We start from the raw sequence: 18,072 nt of genomic DNA, 5'->3' as shown, positions 1-18,072 counted from the left end.
CGTCTACATTTTCAACCTATAGTAGTTTTGTATTGTGCACCATCCAGGTAAATGCCTACAATTACATACTGCTGTTTTTCTTGTCTTTTGTGCTGAACCATGGGTGTCATTCAACTTAAGTAGGACATGCCCTTTCAGCCTTGATGCTTCTCCTCATAGTCCCATAGGTATGTCTCACAATAACTCTATTGTAAAGTAAAATGTGCTTTCCTTCTTACTTGTGTGCTGCTTATCAGTATCTGAGCATTGGAGGGAGTTTCCCTCTCCTCCGGTTCTCACTCACCATCAGTTCCCATGTGATTCTCTGTTCCCCATTCTAGCTGTCCTGCACATTCTTCTCCCGCGTTATCTTGTCTTCGGTTTAAACTTAGAGGCTGTCAGTGTCCAGTCAAACACATTCTTTCCTGACATTGAGAGGTACAACCCGTCTCTGTGCAAGACATGATCTTTATGTAGTCTTGGCCACAGTTCTAAGCCACGGTGCTTGCTAGGCACTGGTGAGGCAGATGGAAAAGTATTAAGTACAAAATGAGATATTTACATTCAGTAGACTGTTACCAGGTGACCAAGACTGGTAGCACCTTGTTCTAAATAATTAGTTTCACATATACAACTCTTGAGGGATACTTTAGTTATGCTTTGTAGAAAATTTACAGTGATAAATATCTCCAGGTAGCTCAAATGGACAAATAGTATTCTACAGAGTAACCCTTTGCTCTTCCAAAGGCTTCTATCATTAGTGATAACAAATGTTGAGAAGAGCACTGGTGCTACCTGTTCTGAAGATAATTCTCTACTTATTTCAAAAGTATCACCAATTTTTGTATAAAAGAGCAAAAGAATATAGTTATCAATAGTCATGATAAATCTTGTTAGCCTCCCCAGTACATGCCAGGATCATTACCCAGGACAACAGCCCATTTTCTGGCTAGGCCTGTACTATGTACAGCCACCTTTGTATATGCCATGTTGATGAGAACTCCAAGGCATAATTTTATGGCTGCCACTTTAAGGAAGAGAGGAAAGTGGGTAAGGACAGTGGCTTTCAGGAGTAAAGCAATTTTCTGACAGTTTTTGATCAAAGTATTATCACTGTCTAAGATTTATTTATTTTTTTGCCTCCACTAGAAATACATACTTTTAAGATGATAGATGCCAAACTGTGATGAGAGGGTCAGGGAAGATCTCACCTAGCAAGAATGTGTGATTAATTTGCCTTCTGAATTTATGAGACAGAGCCATTCTAAAATAGCAACAGGGTGATTACAAGGTGACTGAGTAAACAATGTAATAACTCTGAGTGGAATTTAATCTATTCATATGTTCTGCTAAAAACTCCAGTTTTTGAAAGAATACTATGAACCCAAAAGGGGTACTATTGCCATTAATGCTACCACAAGGAAGGAAGAGTGAGAGGAGATAACCTGGTTCTAAAACACTGATATTTGTTCCATTCATTCACTATATGTACCTTCAATTGCTAATATGTGTGCAGTTTTCCAGGCACTTTGGGATGCAAAGTCAAAAAGGTGATTTCCTTATTTACAAAACTATAGCATGTTAATGAAATTTAAAAGATCTATAATGCATTTTGTAGTTTTTTCAAAGACTTTAAAATATTATTACTATTTATTGAATATGTATTATGTGTCTAGGACTTTACATAGGTAATTTTATTTTTATAAATGTATATATAGTATCCTTAACAGGTGATTATTGACTCCGTATATTTTAAAGATTTGAGAAAATAAGACTCAGGTTAAATAACTTGTTCAACGTCCCCTGGTCAGTGCTAGTGCTGGAATTTGGATGTGTGAATTGCAAAGTTTGTTTTGCTAAGCAAAGTCCAGGGGCTGTCTGTAAAGAGGGGTCTAGGAGTCTATTATAAGTATACATTGACATTATATAGAACTCAACTTGTGATCAAATATGTCAGCCAACATGAAGGAAACAGGTATTACTAGAGGTTGATTCTTAAAAGCAACATGGCCTGGGCTCAGGGGCTCTACATTCAGGAGAGGTGGCATCTACGTGGTTTATGAACCAAAACAGTATCCTTCAAAGTAAGAATAAATATGTATGTATACGGTCTGCACTATAGAATGAAGCAGTTCTTTCTGACGGAGCTGGGGATGGGGCCAGAAGGGGATGCATGTGCAACGTTGCATTTGCAATTAACCACTAGGTGGCGCCGAGTCTACCGAGCTAGGAGAGAAGTTTGAGCTGTGTTCCGCGGGATACATTGATACGCTTCTTGGCTGGGTGTGAATGAGCGCCTCTTTTCTTGTACATATCCCTACTGTAAATGTATCCCAAATGTTTGATCCTAAATCATACTTCATACCAGCTGCTGTTTATATTGTGTTCCACGCCTCCCCCTGCTGGTTGCCTGAGTGACATTTTTGAACAGAACATGACAGAGCTTGGGTAGAAGATGAAGGACAATGTTGGCATGTTGATGTGGCCCATGCGTACTGTTCTGATAATATGGTATCCTTAAATATAGTTGTTTCTCCTTCAGGAATAACTACATCTGCAATAACTAGCTCCTGGATGGAGTCATATGAATAAGAGAATTGACCGTCCTACTGAATATAACTGAATCTCAGAATAAAACCCTGCTTTTTTATTGCTTACACATGTCCATTTGTTAACATTGCATTTGGATGAAACAATGGTTCTAAACCAATTAAATTTGGCGAAACAGAGGAAGCTTCAATGAATGGAGCTCTTTCTTTTCCTGCCCGAATACACTACCTAGAGAGAGCTTGAAAACAAAGAGAAAGTTTATCAACATAGTCATGTAATATTTCAAATTAGATGTCAAAGAGAAGTCTTCGCTTTTCATGGGGAACTACATGTGTTAGTTAAAGCTTAAAACTCTTCAAATGTAAATCAGATTGATAGGAATTTAATTTATTGTGCAGAAACTAAAGGCCAATTATGAATATAATATATTTGATTATATTCTTAGTACTCTTTCAACATGAGATAGGAGTATAGGTGAAAATAGATTTAATTAATCATTTAATAAGAGCTTACTGTTTTTTAAATAAATATATAGTACTGTAGTGGTATAAGACATAGAGCTGATGAATTCATAATCTCAGTTAACAGTTTAGATACCATAGGAAAGAAAATGGAACCATTCATCTAGATATTTCAATACCTTTGTCAAGGGCAATTCCAAAGAGTTCTATAGTTAGCAGTTCTCTTCTTGTTAGCCTTGCCTCCTGAGTGTTTCTTCCCCTTGGCTTCTTTGCTAGAGTCTGATGACTTCTTGAGAGCTGGCCGCTAATTCTGCACACTCAGTCCACCCAACTCAACCATTCCCTCATTCTCCAACTTTTATCTTGGGCAACCCTGATATTCCTATAGCTATTCTAATGCAGACCTGAGTGCCAGCCACTTCAAGAAGGGCTGATAGATAAATTTTAGGATAAGCTCTTTTCTCTTCCTGATGGAAATCTAGGCTTAGAGTTCTACAGGGAATACCCATAATTTCCTAAATATCTTTTGTGCAATAAAAATATATTGCAAAAATTTGGGTCCAGGAGTCAATTAAGTTTTAGAAAATCTACAAATCATATTTCCATCTTAAAAACGTTCAAAACCCTTTAGCAAATGAAGTATGCCTAGAAGTGGTGTAGTAATGAAGCCTGGTGTTTACCAAACCTATTTGAACACCACATTTTAAAAATAACTATTTAATGGCAGTTAGGGACTCAACAGACTTGGCAATAAATTAACCAGAGAGCTGAGTTTGCTGGTTCCAGAAAATTTTTAATTGTTAGAATAGAAAGTGTTGCCTTTGAACTACATTATACTACCTGGCCCACATTGTCCATGAGTCTGAGTGGGATGGGCACCTCTTCCTCTCTGTTCCAGAAATTCCTCCTTTGCCTTAAAGAGGAGGGCTTGGTTCTGCCTGCAAGCAGTCCTAGAGCTGACTTATTCAGATGGAAAATCAGCCAGTCTGTCTTCTCCTGGAGGAATACAATTGGAGGTGCCCAAGCAGTGGGTGGCCCAAGTATCAATCTTTTATGAAAATTTGTGTCTTGCTTGTGGCATAAGCAAATTAATAAACATAAGGCAATGATCATTACATGGAATATAATCACATATAGAGCAAAACCTGTTTATAACTTACTGCCTTTATCTGCCTCCTACAGATTTAATGTTTATTATCCAGTTCTAATTCTAAAAACAATACTTTCCAGTGTTTTATAAAAATACAGAAATTAAATCTACCATAATTCCAACACCTAGGGAAAAATACTATTAACAAATTTAGTGCCATTTCTTACTAAACATCTGTGATTTTAAACACTTGTCTTATACTGTATAATTCCATCTTTTGCAAATTTCATTTAACATTTCAGAAGTTTCCCATATCATTCAAGAGTTATTGATATTGCTAATTTTATTGGCTACATAATATTCCTCCCTGATATCATTTCTTTAACTTTTTCACTCTCATTAGACACTTAAGTGATTTCTATGTTTTCATTATGATGATATGACTGTGTTTTCAAGACAATTCTTTCTAGTTAGGAATGCTTATTGATGAGTATGATAATCATATTATCATTATAAAAATAGCTAATTTTAATTGAATGTTCATACTGTGCAGTTTCTCATTTAATTCTTTCAACAACACTGCGAAGTAGGTGGTATTACTATCTGCATATTACAGTTAATAAAAATGAACATAAAGAGGTTAGGAATCTGCCTAGGACTAGGCACTGGTCCTCAGTTTTAATTCCTTGCAGTTTTTCTCCAGATTTAACTACAGCATATTGCTATGTACTGTTCTTATTTCCATTTGTTTAACTGTATGCTGTCTCTCTTCTTTCTGGGAGATTTTAAAATCTGTTCTTTTTTTAATTCTAAAATCTCAGAATAAAGTGGTTTGATGGGTATCTTCTTGCATTCATTGATTTCAACAAAAAACAGATCATTTAAATTTGAAAACTGCTCTTTTTTCATTATGGAATAGTTTATTACTTTATTCAAAAATTGCATTATCTCCATTTCTTCCCATTCTCTCTTTATGGAACTCCCATTATGAAGCTTCTGTACCTTCTAAGAAATATTTAATTTATTTTTATCTTTTCTTTCTATCATCCCTTTCCTTTGTGTTTTTGTTCTAATTTCAGGAGAATTATATTGAAACTATTTTAATGCCTTCTATTAAAGGTTTTAAAATTTGGGCTTCATAATTTTAATTCCCATGAGTGTTTTTTTTTTAAATCGCATGTTATTCTTGTTTCAAAGATGTGCTGTTCTTTCAAATTAGGCTTATTAATAACAGTTTTCATAAAGCTTGCTTTGGGCCATTTATCTTCTTGCTCAAAATAATTCTTTTCCTGTTTATTTTGGGCTTTGGCCTTGATTTTAGAGACTTGTTGAAATATCCTGTGACCCTTGCCTTCAAATGCCCCTTTGAATTAAGGACTCCATGGGAGAGCCAGGTGCAGGACCAGGACTTTCCAGTTGATAAAAGCATTGTAAAGTGATCTAACAGAGTCACTTCTCTCCTTCGGCAACTCCAATGTCAGAAGTAAGAAATATCTTTCTCTAGAGCGGTCTTTCCAGAAAACAATCTTCCGCCTTTTTGCTTTGGTGACTGAAAGGGCACGCATAGTCCTGATGGCCCCGGTTCTTGGAGGAATGGGTTTGAGAGTCTCATGATTCATGTGCCCATTTTCTCCGAATCCCAGTATCTTCAACCAACCTCAGCCCCACCCTCTAAGTATCTTGAGTTTAACTTCTCCAGAGAGTAGACATCTGCCGCCTTCGGGGGTGGAAGAAAGAGGGCCATCAGGCTGCTTACTTGATGAGACAGTGATCTGAGGCTTCAACTTCGCTGTAGACAGCCTACCTTCACTTAGATTTGAAATCCAGGTCTCAGCCCCCCTCACTCGCCTCTTGATGCATCCTCATTTGAAGGTGTTTTGAGGCCCGCTGGAATAAATTTGGGCTTTTCGCATGATCCCTGCCTGCAGTGCCGTTTTCAAGCTTTCTCCACTCTGCTGGTTAGAAAAGTTATTTAAACATGGAACTACTATATAGATTATTTCTTCCTTTCTCATAGTTAGAGGAAAAGGTCAAAATGTGTTTTAAAAAGTAATTCACATTCTGAACCATAAAAACCTGTGCTCCAGAGTTCATAGGGATTTCTATTTACTGTTGCATATGCTTGTTGCCAAGACAACGCACCCACTGCATCAGCCACCCTTTGACCAGATAAACTTTGGAAAAAGAAAAGAGAAAAAATGTAGATTTTATACTCCAGTGAGAATTAACAGAACTGTAATATTATGGGTGAATAGGAAGAGCAAAACTGAAAAATGAAAACTGATGAAGGAAAGACACCAGGGATAGGAAACTGTATTTTTCGTGGCTTTACATAGTGTAGTTTATAGGCGGGGGCATAGCTGGCCCTTAACAGCATTAGGAATTGGTCAAACATTATGAAACAACCAAGTCAGTTTATTTTTCACTGCTTTCTCTTAGGCCTGTTCTAAAGCAGGCACTAAAGACTATCAAAGGCCAAAGTTAGCCCTGACCAGCACTTCAACAAAATTTTTAAAGAGACAGTGAACAAATCTATTAGCACACTGAAGCCTTTCACAAGTGGCTAGAGAACCCATCTGTATATCATAATACACAAAAACCATTGGTAAGTGTCTGTGTTGCAGTGATTTGCTGGCTAAAGCATAATATATGACAGCGTTTCTCCAACTTTACTTTGAGTTCAATTTATATCCCTGTAATGAGAATAGCTTTTAGAGTCACAAAATTGTATAAAGAGCCAAATTCTGCTATCACCTGGAAGTGCTGTGACTCGGATTAATGATTATTTCTGAGCTTCAGCTTACCTCAAGGTGGTAAATGAGAATAATAACAACTTTGCACTGTGTCCTCTGAATTTCTTACTCCAGCATCAGCACACCCTCCTTTCTCCCCAACCGTTTCATTGAAAGTTCCCTCCACTTCCTTGCCCTAACTGAGTGCCAGCAAATCCCCTGTGAGCACTTGCCATCAAGCAGAAGGTATTTACTTTCACGCATTCTTAAAAGCCCACACCTGGCATGTGAAGTGGACAACTTCCTGCTTTCCACGGGCGCTACATGCCTCATTACCTCTCCCCTTACTCCTCTAGAAGGTTTCACTACTTGAGATCTATTCCATTAGCATTTAACACTTTGCTCCCTCCTCATTGCTGGCTTTTACTGACCTCCTTGTCATTTTCTTTCCGTTATTGATGTTTTAAAGACCTGGGTCACAATCTCCTCATCACACCTTTCCTGACAGGATGTTGAGTTATTTTAATATTTACAAGAACAGCTCTTCAATACTCTGACTTCTCAACCCCTTGAGCCCTGTCTCACTCCAACACCATTTTGATGAATCTCTCAGGATGCTTTTTAATTGCTTTTTAGCCCAGCCAGAAAAGAGACTAGTGCTCGAGGAAGCGTGGATGAAAGCCAGTGACAGTCACTGCTTTTTGCCAAAATTTATGTGTTAAATGCAGGAAAAGATTCCAAAAGTAAAAGTAATTTCAAATCAAGATTTCTTTCTTCAACTATAAGTACTCTATTTTTGATAGGTCCTACAATCTGAAGGCGGGATTAAGAACTGTCTGCACCCACAAAAACGTTTAACCATGAAAGAAAACCGGTGTCTTTCCGTGAGCAGAAAACATTGTGTGAGGTTTTGTGCAGACCCAAATTTGTCTCTTTAATTTCTCATGGACTGAAACTGTATAGAATGTTCTGAAGTTGAACTAAATATATGTACATTGCCTTACGAATTTCTCAAAACAGATTTTAACTCCGAGATGCAATCAAGTCAAACAAAGATAAATAATAAAAAAACAAATGCAGGCTGGATGCGGTGGTTCACGCCTGTAATCCCAGCACTTTGGGAGGCCGAGGCAGGGAGATGACCTGAGTTCAGGAGTTCGAGACCAGCCTGACCAACATGGAGAAATCCCATCTCTACTAAAAATACATAATTAGTCAGGCGTGGTGGCGCATGCCTGTAATCCCAGCTATTTGGGAGGCTAAGGCAAGAGAATCACTTGAACCCAGGAGGCAGAGGTTGTGATGAGACAAGATCGTGCTATTGCACTCCAGCCTGGGCAACAAGAGTGAAACTCCATCTCAAAAAAAAAAAAAAAAAAAAATGCAGCATTTCCTTGGCATCTGTAAATTTAATGTCACTTGTTTTGATTCATCTCAAGCCACCTACAAAGTCCATAATATGTAATGTTAATTAATTTGCATGGTGTTTAATGACACCTACCAAAGGGAGCTGTTGTAGCAATGAAGTGCCATAATAAACATGAAGAGAGTTGCCGACTTTTAACTTTGAGTATGTCAGGCAGTTGGGCAGAAGTGGCCTCTTGAGGTTGAACGAGCTGAGCAAATCACCAAGAGCCACTTGTCAAACACCTTCCAAGAACCCAAGAATTCCTACATTTTACCTTCAAATTATACCTGAATTCAACTGCTTTTTCTTGCCTGTAACACAACTGTCCTCCTATAAGGAATAACCTGTTTCTCTTGACTGGACGGCTGCAGAAGCTTTTCAATAGGCTTTGTCTCCTGTTCACAAAATGTCTGTTTTCCAGATAGTAGCTGTAGTGATGCATGTATAACTATAAATGTGATTATGTCATCACACACACATACACACAAACACACACTCTTCAAAATCCAGCAGTCACATCATACCACAAAAGAAAAACCTTCAAGCTCTTTGTCCTGACTGAGAACTCCTGCCTGATCAGGCCTCTGGCTACCTTTCCGTTCTTATTATTCCCTGTCACTTGTCACATCTGACACTTTATTTTATATATAAACATGTATATATTGTGAATCCTGTCATAGGGGATTATATATAAAAATTTTATATATGTAAAATAAAGTTATATACACACATCACGTGTGTCATCTCTCTTATCCACTAGAATGTAAAATTCATTGGGACAGGGAGTTTTTGTCTGTTTTTTTACTGCTGTCAATCTATTGCTTAAAACAATGCATGGCGCACAGGAAGCCCTCAAAACATAAGTGTTGAATGAATGAATCAGTCTTCTAGGTCCATTTTCTTTGCTGCACCTCAGCCATATTCTCTCATGGTTACATTCTGCGTCTAGCTATCACCAGAAACTATCTCCCTTCAAAACACAAATGTCCTATTGATATTGTTCATTTTCTCAGCTGGTCTCATAGAAACACTACTTCAATTATTTTCAGACCCTCAATCCATCGACCCCAGCACTGACTCCAGATCTCACTTCCTCTTAGTCCAGCTTCAATTTAAAGATGCATCACTATAATTACTCCTTTGTACCAACCTGCAAACCTTTTATGTTTCCATTACACGTCCAGAAAATCTACAAATTGAGAGATAAACTTTTACTTTCTTTGTATCTATATTCAGGCAGTGAAGTTTGCAAGAAAAAACTTGAAACTGACCAGATTGGTATCACAACAAATTCATGATGTTGAACTGCAAATGGGTGCTCAATACTTCCTGGAAATCCCACGCTTTTTTTTTTTAAGTGTACTTTTATATTTTTAGAAATGAATATTTCATGCCTTTTCCTTCCCCCCAAGTCTGCTGTTCTCCTTAACCCCCTTTCCACTCCCAGTTAAGAACACGGTGTAATATCCCACTAAAATACTGAAGGCCTCACAAAAGAAACACACCACCTATTCTTTTTTTTTTTTTTTTTTTGTATATGTTTAAAGTGTTCAACATGGTGTTTTGATATACTAAAGCATAGCCAAATAGTTGCTGTAGTCAAGCAAATTCACATATCCATCATCTCAACGTTATCCATTTTGGGTTTTTTGTGTGTGTGTGTGTGTGGTAGGAATACATGATATCCACTCTTAGCACATTTTCAATATATAATGCAATATTATAATTAGAATTCACACTTGTATGTGCACTCTAAAAAAAGTGAAATATATAAAAACAGAATAAAATGGTACTTACCAGGCATAGGGGCTGGGAGGAAATGTGGAGATGGAAGTCAACGGGTCTAAAGTCGCAGATATGTGGGATGAGTAAGTTCTACGCCGCACATACTCATGACTAAATCTCTAAACCTGACCTGAATTTGCTTCCATTTTCTGCTTTGTTCTTGTTCAAAGGAGAAATGTCCTGGCAAGTCCAATATTCCATATGCTTTATTACACCCTAAATCACCTCATTAAGGGCTTTACTTCCATGGGTATCTCCTCTCCTGCCTTACCACTCTTGCTCTATGGAATTATTGCCAGAAGTATAGAAATCTACTCCAGAATTCCCCAGATTTAAATACAGCTCTTCTTTCTTCACATCCTTTTCTAACTATGACACCATTTCTCTACTTCCCTTCTTGAATTTTTGGAAGCATTTTCTACAAACCCATTGTCTACCACTTCACCCCCTAATCACTGTCCCACACTCTCCCATGAGAATTTGGTCCTCATCAATCAATGAAAGTTATTCTTGACAAGATCATATCTACTATTGCTAATTCGACTGGATGTTTTTCCAGTGCTTATCCTGTTAAATAGTCTTGTCCCTTCTCTCATACTTCACTTTCATCTCCTGTATTCTGTGAAATTTTCTCTTCTTATTTTTTACTTGGCCACTTCTCTCTTCTTCAGCTCATTCTTTTGCATAAGGAGTCCTTCCCTACTAATAAAACTCTAAGCATTGGAATCCCTAAGGAGTTAGCCTATACTCCATTTCGTTTCAACGTCTCTTTCAATTTATCTTTTTAATTTCGCTTCTTGTCATGGCTTTAAATACTATCTATATGCTGACAATTCCAAACTTTTCTCTCTAGCCTAAACCTTCCCACGACTGCTACTATTAATTGCTTACAAGATATCCACAACTTATAGGCTTCTTGAAATTAGCATGTTCAAAACAAGAGACAAATTTGTCTTTTTGTTAATACTTACCATTTCCGTAAATAGCAATATCATCCACTCATACTAGTTGGTTAAGCCAAAATTCCAGGAGTCATTTCTGAATGTATAATTTTCCTCACTGACTACAGCCAAACAATTACTATGAACTTCACCTCTAATGCTTGTCTAAACTCTCCCTTTGTTTTCCCATCTCTGCTTCTATCACTGCAGTCCAGGTACAATCATTTCTTTCCTGCACAACTGCAGACAGCTTCTTGTCTCCCTGCTTCTGTGTCGGATCTCCATGGCCCATTCGGCATACAATAGACAAAGTGATTATTTAGTAATGTGGATAGAATCACATTGCTCTTCTTATGAAAACTCCTTTAATTGTGTTCTACTGGACCCATAATAAAATGGAAACCCCTTGCCATGGTACAAGGGGCCTACATATAATCTTTTTGGGCTAGTCTCACAATCTTCATCTCAGATTACCCTCATCTATGCTCACTAGCCTTGGCTCCATTTGAACTTCTTTGTTTCTTGAAAACTCTGCTAATTCTAGCCTTAGGACATTTCCCTTGTTAGTCCCTCTGCCTGGAATACTTTCTCCCAATTCTAAGAATTCTCCCAATTCTCAGTTTGTTCTTCTTATTCAGCTACCAACTAAAGTATCAGTCCCTTAAAGAGTATTCCCTGACCACATACATTTCTTTGGTATTAAACCTTGAGAGTTTATAAGTTTCCAATATCAGGGTCATCATTCACTTTTTCCTACATAATCTAAAGTTCAATTACTGGCTTATCATTAAGCTTTTGTCCACAACATAGTAAGAACAGAAATTTGTTCAAGTAGTTGAAAACTCCAGTTCTAGAATATTTCTGGTTATTATTGCCATTTCTTGCTTTATCGATGAAACATAATTGGATCTTGACAACATGATTACAATCAAAGGATTCACACAAGTGCACATAATTGATGCAGCTGAGCTTCTGGCTCTTAGCCACATTCAAGAGGTATTGATGAAAAAGAACACGAGGTTCCACTGCATTTTGACCAACATTAAGCAAGTGCAAATTAGTTGTCTGGGTTTTTCTTGTCATTCTTATGAGCAGCTTGGTTCCGATTGTGTTAAAAGTGATCACTGATCACCTGAAAAACCACAGTACATTGATAAATGAGTTTCAGCTTGATGCTATTTTGTATATAAACAGACTAATTTGTAAAACTTTAGACATCACAGATTGTTCATAGGGTAGTAGACTAGTTTAATTACCTTTCAAATTATCAATCAGAAACACAAACCAATATGAAAATAGTGGGAAAATAAGAACTACAATGACAGCAATTATAACAGTGAACTCGGTTGTCTCAAGTCAGTTTAACCAACAAGACTGGTTTAAGGGAGGATGATGAGCAAAATACTCATAATTTCAAAAAGTGGTCAGGCACAAAATAAATACTGAGTGACTTTTCCACTGCCTGAGAGACTGGTTGTCTGGAGAAGAACCTTACACAACCACTATGTAATGCGGCATCGTGCCAGAGAAGAAAGCTGTGAAATATACTTGCACACTTGTCATGAGACTTTTTATTTGGCCAGTTAAGGTAGGAGAGTTTTGTTAAATGCCTGTGCATATATATTTGTGTCATTCTTCTAAAGAAGCATTAACTTTTTTTTAATGGTACTACTCAGAAGAACACAAAATAATTGACTAAAGCATAATATTCTTTCTGTGTAACTGAGAAAAAAATCAAGAGTATCAAGTATAGCGAAGACATGGTGATGATGTGAGTACTCTCAAAACTCTCATACACCTGCTCAGATTATAGGTTGGTTAGACTTTTTAAGTTTTAGACTTCAGAATTAAAACTCTGTTGCTCTCTCCCTCTCTCTGTCTCTTTCTCTCTCAAACACACACACACACACACAAACACACACCATTAAAATCTACCATTATAAGAATATTTACATGTGCACAAATATTCACCACAATATTGTGGTGACAACGCAATGCTGGAATAGAAATGTCCACCAAAAAACAGTAATTGAAAATATGGTACATCTACTGAGTGAATTGGTAAGTGGGGAAATAAAGGAGATGGGGGAATAGTAATCCTTATGATATAAATCCTTGTATTTGTGTAAAAACTAAAAGATTTAAAAATGACCTGTAGGCATATTTGAATGTACATAGGTAGTGAGAGAAATGATGCTAGGGAACAAATATATGCTCTATAGTTCAACTTATGCAACTTATGTCAAAGATAAATAAAGCTGGATACTAGTTTAAGTGGTGAGGAAAGATTTTATTCAGTAATAAGTATTGCAGTAGGGAAAAGAGTCCAACATGAACTGAACTCATCTTTGATTTGTACAGAAGTGACTGAGCATTTTAGGGGGAGAATCAAGAATTAGGGAGCAGGGTGAGAAGGGGCTTAGTGGAGTCAGGGAAGTGTGAAATTACAAAGGATTACAAAGGGTTGCTCAGTGTACATTCAATTAGGCCAGCCGTGTCTGTGAGGTGGCAATTGTTGAAGTCAGGATTCTGCCCTCCCACAAGGACTGAGAGAGAGACTCCATCCTTAGGCGTTGGCTGAAACAAGAAATAAATTCTTTTTGGCAGCCTTGAGTTTTCTTAGGCTGCACTTTAAGGTGGGGTAAGGTCATCTTAGGGATGTTGCTTTGATCTGTTTTACATGTGACCTTGCATGAGGTTTAGATGGTGGAGGAAAGGTAGAATCATGCACGTTTTATGATGCCTCACGTAGAGTTCCTCTGAGAGAATCCTATTCCAGGCCGGGCACGGTGGCTCACGCCTGTAATCCCAGCACTTTGGGAGGCCGAGGCGGGCGGATCACGAGGTCAGGAGATCGAGACCATCCTGGCCAACACGGTGAAACCCCGTCTCTACTAAAAACACAAAAAATTAGCTGGGCGTGGTGGCGGGCGCTTGTAGTACCAGCTACTTGGGAGGCTGAGGCAGGAGAATGATGTGAACCCGGGAGGCGGAGGTTGCAGTGAGCCAAGATTGTGCCACTGCACTCCAGCCTGGGCCACAGAGCGAGACTCTGTCTCAAAAAAAAAAAAAAAGCCTCCTATTCTAGAGCCCACTCCACGAGGGACTTCTCTTAGACAAATACCACAATAGAATTGGATTTTAGTGCTTCTGACCAAAACTAAGCCAAAGTTTAGAACTACTAAGACTGAGGCTACTGTGGACTGAAGGGCCTTCTCCCAGCTCCCCTCATGCTGGGGTCACATTTTGAGCTGCCTTGAGGGAGGCTCGGTGTGGTGTTATCTCCTTCCCGTCTTCACAGTCACCACCAACACTCAAGAACCAGAGTCACGGCAGTCTGCTCATGAAATAGAGAAAGAAGAGTTAGTTGAATAGTTTTCTTAAGTCACAAAAGAATGTTGGGTTTTTTTGTTAATTAGCTGTTATTACGTGAGGATTTTTCTATTTAACTGGAAGTTGAAATTCTCAATAAACATACCTCAGAACAACTACCACCACTCTGTGTAAAACAAGTACACAGCCTAGTCAGAAAGAGAAGTTAGTGACATCTGGTTGCCAAGAATAAATAAAATCTCCCATCTGGTGAAAGACTTGAGTTTTCACTTCCTATTCAGATTGTCACTATAACTGCAGCTGGATGACAATACCCTGTATATTATGAGCAACCTGCCCGGATCTGTTTGGCGTAGCAGCATCACTCAGTTGCACTGATTAAAAATAGATATTTCTTGCTATGCTGAGATCTAATCATCTTTATTTCACAAGGTGATGATTTACGATACACCAGATGGATAAATAAAAATACTTTAGGTAAGGACAAGGTGTAATCAACTGTCTTTTTCTCTAAAATGTATTCTATCTTATCTATTCATTATTTACATTTCCATGGAAGAACAGTGAAAATTTGGGTGGTAACAATCTTGTTAAATGTAAAATACAGTGTGAAAGTGCTCTAAAATAGAATTTGATGTTTAAGGGAAAAGTGATTTTTTTTCAAGTATAATTTATTTAATTAATCATATTTATCCACTTTTACTCCGACTTCTCTCTGATATGAGATATTGTACCTTGTCTAAACACTGGCTTAGATGATTCTAAGTCCTAAGAGAGTTGCTGGAAAGTAATGACATTACCCTCGTCACCCAAGCAAATAAATAGAAACTTGCTGTTGTATCCTTTGACTGAATCAAAGGTTAATTAACTTTGATGAATGGTTGCACTAATTGGTGACACATTCCATTTTACTATTTTTCCAGAACTAAATATTTGAGAAGTAAACAGATTTTAAATGACTGAGCAGTTGCTAGATGCATACAACTACAAAAAGATTTCTATATGTATTTAATTAAATTGAACTTAAGCCATCCTGTAATGTTTATTTCAACAAAGAGCTCACTCTGTGATCACTTTTAGAATATTTGTATGACCTGAAACATCTTTTAGGTACAATCAGCATTCAAACCATCATTAAACTTTACTGTTTGTGTATCATTAGCATCTGTAAAATATGTTAACACTGGGCAAATGATACCAAAGAGATTCATTTCACTTCATTGCTCCTATCTCGTATTGCCAATTACCAATAGACTATGTGAATTATTTATCTTCTCATGTTGGCTTTACATCCAATATTTTACCACTTCCATATATAACAAATCTCAAGGGTAGCTTTACAAATATTTTCTTCTGTTCTTGAGCAAAAATTCTTGGAGACTGCTGACAAACTTCTTAAATAAATACAAAGCAAAACTGAGATAAAAGGAAATCATACCAAATAGATTATTAAACTATTTCATAAAATAACAGAGGGCATTTCAATCAAATGTTGAAGATTCTGTAGTTCTACTGTATATGCAATTAACTAAAGAAAATTTAGGGCTTTTACGTTTGTTGGGAATGTTTGTCTCTTTTTGATATATACACTTAACCAAATCAATATAAGTGGATGGGGAAACATTAGCAGGAGCTCCCCTTGGCTTCAGGATTTTTAAAGGATGTGGAAATAAGTCTGTAATAGGAAATAGAAATGACACTGTCCCTTGTCTTCAAGGTACCTCTCACATCAACTTTATTAAGAACATTGTTTTCTCCTGTGGAAATGTACTTAAATATTCTTTTTGTGAATTAAAAAGTCAATGCCATTCTTAAGTATTTTACTGAATATCAGTTGTTCATACAAAGTAAAATATTTTCAAATAAAACAGGAAGAAAGCTTATGTGCATTAGGACAGCATTTGAGTCTCTGTCATTCACACGCTGATCATCCAGCCTGAATTTTCCTTGCCCTTTTGCATGTTTCCTTTTTTCGAAAACAGCTCAGTTAATAACTACTGACCTCTCCATTAATTCTTGCCTGTGGCACTCAAATCACATTTTACCATGCATAGAGTTAAGTGGAAAGCTTTGTTAAAAATATGGATTTATTAGTTTCAACTCCAGATATTTTGATTCAACAAGTTTTGAGTGGAGACCAGGAATCTGACTCTTTTAAAATAAACATCCCCAAACAATTTTAATGAAATTAGAATATAGACATACATTGAGAAACACTGAAATTTTTTAAAAAATTAAAGAAATCCAACTTTGTATTAATCCCAATTGAAGACTTACTAGCAAACTTGTACTAACATGTAAAGCAGAGAGCGTACAACAACATCTAATGGAAACTACCTCTTTTGATTGGGTTGGAAACCATCTGTTTTCATTGGCTTGGAAACCAGGATATCCAACATAATCAGTTATGGGCTTTTCAATTTTAATCAGACTTTGGTTAAAATATTTTTTCTGGAATTCAGACTGCTACTATTGACTAAAATTAGACACAAGAAAATAACTTTAGATACAAATAAACCACTAAAATCAAATGTTATAAAGAAGACGAAGTGAGAATTGACTTGTGTACTGTATTAGTCAGGGTTCCATAGGGGGACAGAACTAATAGGAGATATATATATACACACACACACATGCATGTATATATATAAATATACATGTATATATATATATATATGGAAGTTTATTAGGGAATATTAAACTCACATGATCACAAGGTCCCACAATAGGCCATCTGGAAGCCGAGGGGCAAGGAGCCAGTCCAAGTCCCAAAACTGAAGAACTTGAAGTCTGATGTTCAAGGACAGGAAGAATCTAGCATGGGAGAAAGATGTAGGCTGGGAGGCTAAGCCAGTCTAGCGTTTCACGTTTTTCTGTCTGCTTTATATTTGCTGGCAGCTGAATAGATGGTGCCCACCCAGCAGGTGGGCGGGTCTGCCTGTCCCAGTCCACTGACTCAAATGTTAATCTTCTTCGGCAACACCCTCACAGACACATCCAGGATCAATACTTTGCATCCTTCAATCTAGTCCAAGTTGACACTCAGTATTAACCATCACATATATTTTATATATCCAGCAGGCAAATTGATTAACATGCACTAAGGAAACATATGTACAAGCTAGTTAGCATTGTCACATTATTTGTTTGCTTTAAGAAACACATGCTCATCAAATAATTTGCTTTCCAGTGTAAAGTCTTAATGGAAAACACTTTATTTTCAATTTTAAAAGTGCTGGAATCTATTGTAGAAACTAGCAAGTGGGGGCGGGGGTTCTTCATATTTGTTATTTTCAGGAACAAATGGAAAAATGTCCAAGGTTGTCTTTATCAGTTCAAACTAACTGAATAAATAAGTGAAAACCTTCACAAATGGACTAACATATGGAACAGGCTTTGTTTCCAGTTAACAAAAATAACTCGAGAAAATATAAACTAAGGATTATCAGAAGATGAAGAAAAGTGTAGCCCTAAGCTTCAAGAGGGGTTTTGTGTGTTCTAGTATTAGGGAGAAGTAGAAGTAGGAGAGAAAATTTGCAAGACACATTCGGTTAATTGTGAAATAGTGCTAGAACAAGTCCTGCTCAGACCTGTGTCCTATTATCCAATATCCTGAATTCTCTCCCTTAACTTCTGCTTCCTCCTCCCATGTACATTTCATATACTGAGTTTGTTCCCTTTTTTGCCTATTTACAGTAAGAAATTATCTTAATCATCTACATAAAGATAACAAAATGTGACAAATAAGAGTTCTTTTCAAAGCACTGAGAACCTATAGTATCATAGGACAAAG

The 18,072-nt window shown here is 37.2% G+C and overlaps 1 long non-coding RNA gene across 1 annotated transcript; it reads right to left on the bottom strand.

Moving 5' to 3' along the window:
* Window positions 1-10,805: 10,805 nt before the first annotated feature.
* Window positions 10,806-17,096, bottom strand: LOC141409071 (uncharacterized). Its single transcript, XR_012427376.1, has 2 exons — window positions 16,986-17,096; window positions 10,806-14,283 (listed from the first exon to the last, which is right to left on the bottom strand). It is a non-coding gene; the product is annotated as an uncharacterized lncRNA (long non-coding RNA).
* Between the last annotated feature and the right edge of the window lie 976 nt (window positions 17,097-18,072).

The sequence above is a fragment of the Macaca fascicularis genome, chromosome 18 (genome assembly GCF_037993035.2).
Source record: "Macaca fascicularis isolate 582-1 chromosome 18, T2T-MFA8v1.1".
NCBI lineage: Eukaryota > Metazoa > Chordata > Mammalia > Primates > Cercopithecidae > Macaca > Macaca fascicularis.
This window is presented reverse-complemented; position numbering and strand designations above follow the sequence as displayed.